Here is a 9,701-nt window from a genome sequence, read left to right as displayed (position 1 = left end):
CAAAATATCCCTTTTTTTTCTCACAAGAAACACTTCACAAAGGTTAGGCTTCCTTTTGTGCAGGCAAATACTGGCTCACCGATGCCTCGCGACTGTGTGGACAACCTCCCATTAGGTCAGGAGCCAGGCTGTCCCATGTGACTTCATTGCCTGGCACAGTGGGCTCCTTGTCCATGACCAGCACTCTTATATTCTACAAATTAATAGATCTAAAATGGCAACAGCAGCCACCGAGTCATGATCAGCATTTGCATAATAATATGAAGAATAGTAAACTTAACCTTAAGAGGCACAGCTGTAATTTAGAGATATTGTATGGTGTTAATAGCACTAGGAGAAACTGAATGTATTTGTCACTCCTTTGATGATCCTGCCACTTTTTAGAAGCATTGCAGATTTGTTAATTAATATATGAAAATGTCTGTTTTAAAGTCAAAGAGCGTTTTGACCATGTTACAATACATACACTCAAAGGAGTAGCAGTAGATTTGCACTTTTCACTTCATATTTACTTCCTCTCCTTTCAGTGACTAATGGTGTAACCTTAATTTTCTGTTAACTGTGTTGGTTTTTTACATATGCTTTCTCATTAAAAATAAGAGGAAAACTGCAGCTAAATAGCCTACTCCTTTAAAATCCAGAGGGACTGGGGAGTGGGGGCAAGCTGTTTTCAGACAAGTTTGGGATATTGGCAGGGGCTTCCTCTCCTGGGAAAGAGGAGATGAAGAAAGAGGCGGGTGCCTGCTAGTCATCTTTGAATCACATGCCTTAGATGGTTTGCATAGACTATATTCTACAGTGTTCAGCGGAAATGTTTCATACTCCTGGTTGTTTCTTCTGAATTTTGTGTTGAATATATTCATGTCCTTAAAGAAACTCTGAGGCTAGCAGGGAGCCTTGCTGTGATGGGAATCAAATTAGTTCCTACTTAAAAGAAACTATTGTTCTGAAAAGAGCATATGGGAATCTTAAGTAGGAACATTTAGTGTTATCACCTGGTTCAGGTTTTTTTAGTAAACGTTTTTGAGCATGTATGTGTTGTGGGTTTAAACATTCATCTCAAAGTTTAGCTGTTTTGCTCAAAAATCAATTAAACCCGTTATGGATGTGCTAAAGAGGTCTGGAATGCAAGAACTGGCTTGTATTCTGATTTTCACTCTTACCATTTGTATGGTATTTTAGGACATACGTGTGGGAGTGTGAGGGAAAAGGTAGGTATTAAACTGCTGGAGTGACACTTAATAGCTCTGGTATTTTCTGGACAATTTGTAAATTGTCATGAAAATTATCTTGAATGCGATGTGCAATGAATCTCTTTGTGAAGGATACTGTGTGGGTTGGAGAAAAAATAGCATAAAAGTGAAAATTCTGTTAAAATGCCAAAGACCAGAATTCTCTCCTTTGGTTTTTAAAGTTGAAAACAGAAGATTTAATCCTTAGTTTAAACTGAGGGATGAAAAGAAATTATGCTGCAGGTACTACTGTAAGTTCAGTGAGCTTTACTTAACTTGTGACAACAGCAAAACACTCATGTAAAAGAAATTGGGTGGCTTCCATTTAAGTGTGTTAGTGACTGCATTATCCTCTGTTGAAGCTGGGATGGCTAATGGATTTCTTTTATTTAAGATAAGTATAAAAGAAATTGAGCTCTTTTCGTAGCTGAAATAAAAGGAGTACCATATTCTGAACAGGCGTGTGCAAATTGATTAAAAACTGTCTTCTGCATGTTGATGGAGATTTGAACACACATTATAAAAAAGAACACAGTGCCTAGTTCTTGGCTACCTGGAGAAAAAGATGGGATCCTAGGGGCACTTTTTAGGTGGAAAGGAGGTTGGAAATATTTTCTGTCATTTAATTCTTGCTCTGTACAAGCAAGTGGGACTTTGCTCATTTTTTGTACATAAACAGTGTTGTGCAAGAGACACATCAGTCTGTTATCACCATCTCATCCTAACTGAAACAACATCCAGAACATCAAGTCATGAATTAGGATTCAATGAACAGTAATTCACAAGTACAGTGATACTTCAGTCTCCCGAATGTTGCTGATGTTCTACGTCCAAGAGGGAAAACCCAAAAGAGTGAGTATCTTGCCAAAGGTGATGGTGACATGTACCTTGTGTTGTAAAGCAAACAGAAAGAAGGTCACAACTCAGCTTGGCAAATTGACACAAAGAACTATCATCATGACGGTTGTAAAGAATAGTTTTGTACAGTAAGTACCTCCAGCTGCCCTCTCTTCAGTGGTGAATGTGTGTGATTGTCATGGTTTCTATTTGTAAAAAACTGCTTATTTATGCTGCCATATAGGAATTTTTTTAGCCCAAAATTTTATCTAACAACTAGAGCTAAACTATTTTTAAAGCATTTTTAATTGCTAGTATTATTTCATTGAAGTTTAGCTATGTTTCTGCTTCCTTGCAGTTTAGACCTTTGCAGTTAAGTAGAAACAACCACAATAAACTAGAGACAGAATCACAGAATCACTAAGGTTGGAAAAGACCTCCAAGTTCATCAAGTCCAGCCATCAACCCGACACCACCATGCTCACTAAACCATGTCCCGATGTGCCATGTCTACACATTTTTTGAACACCTCCAGGGATGGTGACTCCACCATCTCCCTGGGCAGCCTGTTTTAATGCTTGACCATTCTCTCAGTAAAGAAATAATATCCAGGCTAAACCTCCCCTCGCACAACTTGAGGCCATTTCCTCTCGTCCTATCACTAGTTACTTGGGAGAAGAGACCAACACCCACGTCGCCACAACCCCTTTTCAGGTAGTTGTAGAGAGCGATAAGGTCTCCCCTCAGCCTCCTCTTCTCCAGACTAAACAACCCCAGTTCCCTCAGCCGCTCTTCGTAAGACTTGTGCTCCAAATTCCTCACCAGCTTTGTTGCCCTTCTCTGGACACGCTCCAGCACCTAAACATCCTTCTTGTAGTGAGGGGCCCAAAACTGAACACAAGATTTGAGGTGTGGCCTCACCAGGGCCGAGTACAGGGCGGTTATCCCTGCCCTACTCCTGCTGGCCACACTATTTCTGATACAGACCAGGATGCTGTTGGCCTGCTGCTGGGCACACTGCTGGCTTATGTTCAGCCGGTTGTCAACCAGCACCCCCAGGTCCTTTTCTACCGGGCAGCTCTCCAGCCACTCGTCCCCAAGCCTGGAAATCAAACCAGGACTCAAGCATGCCTGGAAACCTCTTTATTTACAAAATGTACAAAATGTACAAAGTCCTCTTCTGATTGGCACTTAGCATACCTTACAAGCAAATAATCCTGGCATGAACCCCTTTGGACTGCTGAAGGATGTTAATGCAGAGCCACTGCCTTTACAGACACCTTCACACGCTGGTACCAGGCTTAAGCTTTCCTGAAATATGGTTGCATCTTCTCCAGAGTTTTCACTGACACTGCCAAGACTGCAGTTATTGCTGAAATGGCTGTGCTGGCGAGAGTTTGTAATGAGGTATAAACCCCACACAAACCAAGCCTGCAAACTACTAGCAAGGAGGTCCATTTCCAGGCTAAGCTTGGCAGGAGTGGAGCCCAGTAGCGAGGGATGCTGCTCCTGCCAGTGGGGCCTCGTGCCTGAGGAGGGCCCAGCTCCTCTGAAACCCATTTTCAGCAGCAACCAAGTGCCCCAAGGAGGTCAGGCGGCCCCTGCGATCAGAGACACACGTAGGCCAGGCTGGCACAAGGAGGACAGGCGGCCCCTGTGATGAGAGGGATATGCGTAGGTAGGGCTGGCCAGAGCAGGCCATCTCCCCACCATGGCGGGTTCCCTCTTGGTGGGACAAGGGGGCAGGCCCAGCCGCACAGGGTAAAGTGCTGTGCGCAGAGAGTAGGCTCTTCAGGGCGTTTGGTTTTGCCATTGGTGGGAGTGCTCGCTTTCCAGTCCCGCCGGGGCCCGAGGCTAAATGGTGCCTCCCCTACACCCCGCAAAAAAGACGGGGGCTATGGTAGCCCAGGAACTACAGTTCCCGGCGTGCCCCGCGCGAAGACGGCCCACCCCTGAGAGAGCCGGAGCGGGGAGCGGAAGCGGCTGGCGGCGCGGCACGCTGGGACACGTAGTCCGGAGGCGGCCAGTGCCCAGGCCTGTGTTCCGCGGATTTGAAAATTCCCGCGGTGGCTGCGGCACCTCTCGCGAGAACTACGCCCCCCGCCCCGCCCCCCGCGCGGCGGGCGAACGAGAGAGGTGGGTGCTGCGCGCGTGGGGGAGGGGAGCGGCGCGGAACGAAACGGAACGAAACGGAACGGGGAGCGCGCGCTGGTGCAGGAACCGAGCGCGGAACGCGGCGCACGCGGTTGCGCAGGAGCTGAGTGGGGCGCGGCCGGGCAGGCCCAGGGCAGGCGGACGCCACTATAACCGCTGTGGGAGATGCCGCCGCCTTAATCGGCACGTACGGGGGACACAAACGGGCTGGGGGGTGGGGGGGGTGGGCGGACGGACGGACAGGAGGGAGCGGCGTGGGGGGGAAGGCGGAGGCGGCGACCTCCGCTCGCCTGCTTTCCTTCTCCGGTACCAGCAGGTACCGGGCACTCCTGAGGCGGCTAGGCCGGCAGCGCCGCCGCTGGCGCAGCGCGGGCCGTGCGGGGGCCCTGGGCGGGCCCGGCTGCTGTCGCCCGGCCCCTTATGTAAGTGACCCCTTGGGCTGCGGCTCCGTGCCTCGTCACGCGTGGCCCGTCGGCGGCGGGGAGGCTGGGGCTGCCGGCGGCGCGGCCTGGGCAGCGCACATGGGAGGTGGCGGCGTGCGAGGCTCCGCAGCTGGGAGGCGGCCGGGGGCGTGAGACAAGTGGCGGCTGCCGCCGGGAGTTCTCCCTCCGGCCCGGCCATCCGCCGCCCGGCCGGCGCACGCCCCCAACCCTTGTTCCTTAGGTCACTTTCTGAAGGGCTTTTCTTTCTTACGATTTTTTCTCCAGCCCCCCGCTGCCTGGTGTCGTTTTCCAGCAAGAGGCGGGAACTTCGCTGTCCGCCTAGAGCGGCGATCGCGGGAAGAGGGCTGGGTTTAGCGGGTAAAACACACCTTTACAGGAATCCAGCGAATTTTGTGAGGGTCTCTTGATTTTTACATGAAGCATGCATCACCCAGCAAAGTTGCTGACTTAAAAGTGCGTGAATTCTTCATTAATAAACCGTGACTCCAGGTCTGGAGCTTCTGCCAAGAGAAAGAAGCATGGTGTCAGTCTTTCAGGTCTAACAATTCCTTCCCGATCATGTTTGGTAAAACTATGGGAAACGTAGGGACTTAATTCTGTGGGGAATGCTGAAGCCCGTTTGGGGCGTATGGCTAAACGTGGTAGTTCAAGCGCCTCCTTGGGCCCATCAGTCCGGATGATTGTATCCGTCTTGGCTGGCAGCTGTCCTGTGCCTTTGGGCACACAGTACTGTGTCCTGCTCTGCTGAGGACAGCTCCTCGTTCATGTACTGCATCACCTCAATTTCCTGCATCGATTTGCCTGGGGTTTGCTTTTTCAGGACAGTGAAATGAACAGAATCAGGCCTCTGCTGATTTTGTGTCTTCTACCCAGCAAGCTGTCAGGGAGAGTTTTAGAGAAGGAATGGTGACAAGCCTTCGCTGGTGTGGTATTGTTTACTTGTGTGGTGGAGGGCGTACTTAAATTGGTAGGAGAGAGAGTCGCCAAAAACCTGGGCCTGTTGCATGTGTCGCAGATGCTTTGGCAGTTCATCTTCTCAGCTTGCTGTTTGTAAAAGTATCAGAGTGAGATACTCAGAAGCTGTCTGGACATGGTCCTGGGCTGCCTGCTCTAGGTGACCCTGCTCGAGCAGGGGGGTTGGACCAGATGACCTCCAGTGATTCTGGAAGGCCCTTCTCTTCATTGTGATTCTAGAATTTGTGCTGTGAGAGGCAAGCGACCTTAGCCACGTTAGACAGGGACTGCAGCTCTTGAAGGTAAGTCTAGTTGTGTTGGAGAATAACCATAAGAGGCAGCTGGGTAAACTGGCTCTAGTGTCACTTCTGATCTGTGTTGGGTTTTTTTGTTTAAAGGGAAATCACATCTATGGTCTGCATCAGATGCAGGATCTTAGCTGTTGGGGGTTGTTGGCATAGGGAGCTGAAATCCTTTCTTCTATTCACCTTCTGCCGCAGATTTGTGCTACTCGGAGAGCTTGTGGGGCATCCGCACAAACTCTGCAAGGCAACCTGTAGGCTGCACTTGAGTGAAATAAGCCTGATTGATTGTCGAAGACCGTCTCTGTTATGCTAGTGGCTTTTTAGAGTAAACCTCGGGGTTTGGATTAAATGCAGGGGTTCTGCCTAAAACATCAGGGGGAGTTTGTGTGCCTTAGTGGGAAAGAAATCACCCAGTGGTAGTTACTAGATCACCTGCTAACTCACTCACTAAATCCTCTTTCTTCCAGAAGTAAAATATAGCAAAGTGCCAATTCACTGAACCTGACTGCTAAGGTGCAGGAAGTGTCTTTCCCATCTACTGCTTTTCCAATGCTTGTGAGTTGCTTCCTGTTTTTCTGGGGAAAATGTCATTGAAGCAGTCATAATAATTCAAAAAATTCTGTGACTGTCATCTTTACTTGTTATTCAACAAAGTGGGTGCTGTTTTTCTGAAAAGAACTTAGCTGTTCTTCCTGTTCTTCTTCTCGGGCTTCTTCCCACTCTCTGTCCCATTTCCTTTGAGAACGTGATCTGAATAGTGCCACACAATATTGTCCCTTCTCTGATCACCGAGTAACACTCCCCTGAAGTCCCCTTAGCTTCCACACTGGGCTGAAGGAAAGAATTACTCCCGTCAGCTGTGGCCTTTCTCAGCGAGGTCGTGAGCCTCGACGTGCAAGAGGGAGTTAAAAGTTGACTGGCTGTGTCTTGGGTGCTGTCCTTTCTACAAGTAAAAGGGTTTTTTGCAATCCTTGCAAAGTGAGCATGTAGTTTCACACGTGTATGAGCTAGCACAACGGCTTACTGCCTCAAGATGGGGACGGATGAATTCCCTCTCCTGCTTCCCATTGCATTGTCCTGCCTCTTTCCTCATGCCAGCTTTTATGCTTGCTAGTTCTCTCTGCAAGCCAGTTTAACTCTCTAACCTGGTGGAAAACGATCTGCTTTTCTGGGTTAGTTTCCTGTCTGCTTAGGGAGTTCACTTGGCTCATAAAGCGCGCTAGAAAGTGTTCAAGTCAGTGCAAGGCAAGCCACAGGAACAGAGTAGGGGAACAAAAGGGCAGCGGGAGGGATGGGAGGCGGCAGCGAGGCCTCTGTTGTGGTGGCGGTGAAGTCAACATGTTTTGTGAAATCGTATGTTCAGCGCAGCTGACCATAGGTTTAGCTTTTTCTTCAGTAAGGCCACAGCGTTGTTGGCCTTTGATTTTCATGTACTACAGTCAGCGACAACTGACATCCCAGAACTCTGGCTTGGCTGTATGTCATTCTGCTTGAACACGTAATTGCTTGACTTTTTTTCTTTTCCCGCCTGGAGCTTTTTAATCCAAAACTCTATCGTCAGTCTACGACTTGTGACGTGTTCCTTCCCGTGGAAATAGCTGATGATGTTTGGAAGTCGTAAGTACCGAGGATGAAGAAGAATGGTAATTTTGGCAACTTGTACGCAGACCACTTTGGTGTAGGATACAGCTGGGAGGTTGGATTCCGGCTTACTCCTGAACGTGGAGTGAGCCTGTGGCGTTTTACACTAATCTGCCTTCTAACAGACAGGAAGAGGAATAGGATTGTAGTCGCTGTTTTCAAAGAGAGCAGAAATGCAGTTAGTGTTGGATATATCTCCTAAAGGAGAGGCTTCATGCCTCTACCCTAACTCTCTCTATTTTGCCACTGTTTTGATTTCCCAGTACTCCTTGGTTTAGCTTAGCAGAATGACGCAAGTACAACATCCTGTTTAAAATGTCCATTGGCTTGCTAGAGGAAACCTGGGCATGGCTGATGCTCCAGCATTTTCACATGCTTTTATATGCAGTTAGTAGCTGCCGCATGATTGCATTTACTTAATGAATGGTCCAGGTGTTGGAGTGTTACTTCTTTGACAGTTCTTACTGGTGCTATTGGACTGGTAAGCACACTTGATGTGTGCTGTAGACAGGAGTACACTGTGTCAAGGTGTGAGCTTTCCAGCAGAGCAGAATTCTTTCCGATTTGGTGGGGAGTTTGGCTGGTGAGTGGTTTGTTTAGAAACTCAAATCTCCCCAGTAGAGTATGTTAAAACTGGATTTCCAGTTTGGCCACACAAAGTTCAGGCATTCCCTCTGTGCTCTTGGCCTGCCCAGGCAGGCAGTGGCGAAGGCGGGGTGACTCACGGAGAGCATGCAGTTGAGAAGCTTTCTTGGATGCTGCTACCTTCCCTAGTGGAAGATCCTTGTTCACTCTTTTTCTGAAAACCACCTTGCTACTACTATGATATGTTGTATTAGTAGTCGTGGAGTGCTTGGACCACTACCCTCTGGATGCGACCATCCAAAAATTCCTCATCCGCCCAGCAGTCCACCCATCAAATCCATATCTCCATTGGGTGAGTACTCGTGGAGTACTTACCACACAGACTTGTTTTTCAGACACCTCGGTGCTTATTTACAGGAAAGATTTCTTTTTTATTCACTACAGTCATCTATGCAGTTTTGGGAATTTTGTGCTGTTGTTTAAAACTCCTTAATATATGTTGTCATAGCCAGGGTTCTCCCTTAAAGGAGGACTGACCACCTGAATATTCGGGCAAATTCTGGCAAAGTGGTCCGGCTGGCTGGCTGCAGCAGCGTCCCGCAATGCTGGCTTTGCTATCGGCAACATTTCTTTCAAAACCTTGACTTGTGCCTTGTGCAGGACCCTGACGTACCCTGACTTGACACTTGCTGTGTTTCACGCGCTTGTTGTTTTCATGCTGGCAGAAGATGCTGGAACATGCTCACAAGTAGAGTGCTTGTGACTTGCAATTGAGTAGATTCCAGTGCCCAGGTTTCAGAGCATGACCTTGCTTCGCCATAACCCCCAGTGCTGTAAGCAAAATAGGTTACTAGTGCACGCTGGAAGAAACAATCCTAAAACTGTAGTTGCAGGAGAACACGTGTGCTGCAGTTAATGCAGCAAGGCTTTGTGTGCACATTTAGGTGGCTGGCTGTAGTGTTTCGTAGCACAGACTAAGGGTTCTGTTTGACACCTGAGTTGCTCAGCGTGTGTAACAGCCGGGAACAGTGAACGACGCGTACTGCCTGCCTTTTGAGACTTCATGAAGAAAGCAGTGCTGTTTGAGCAAGATAATTAAACTGTCTTGTCTTCCGGGGGCTTTTTCAGTAACGCACAGAACTTGCAAAACATGGATGCTTCAGGTCGTTTGTATTCGCACGTCTATGGAGTATCTCTTATTTGGCCTCCTATGTAATCGTGTCAATCGCTTCAGCTTTTAAGTTCTCCCACCAAAAAAATAAAGGAAATTTTTGTTAAGGCCTGCCAAGAAGTGGGATAAGGACAGGCAATAGGAAGGAAGGGACTGGAATAAGGAATATGAGGGTTCAAGTGTAGGAAGAAAATCAGTGCCTCGAAGTGCTGCATTATGTTTACGTTGTCAGAGTATGGAAAACTACTTTCTAACTGATGAGCTCTGAAAGTCTGTATTGCTCGTAATGTGAAAATATCAACAGTACATTTTCTGGAAGAATTTGAGAGTGAAGGTAGTTAAGAACTTAGTATTCCTTAATGTTCAGAATAAATGTGCA

Source organism: Phaethon aethereus, assembly GCF_964289735.1.
Source record: "Phaethon aethereus genome assembly, chromosome: 3".
Lineage (NCBI taxonomy): Eukaryota > Metazoa > Chordata > Aves > Phaethontiformes > Phaethontidae > Phaethon > Phaethon aethereus.
Note: the sequence above shows the minus strand (reverse complement) of the source record.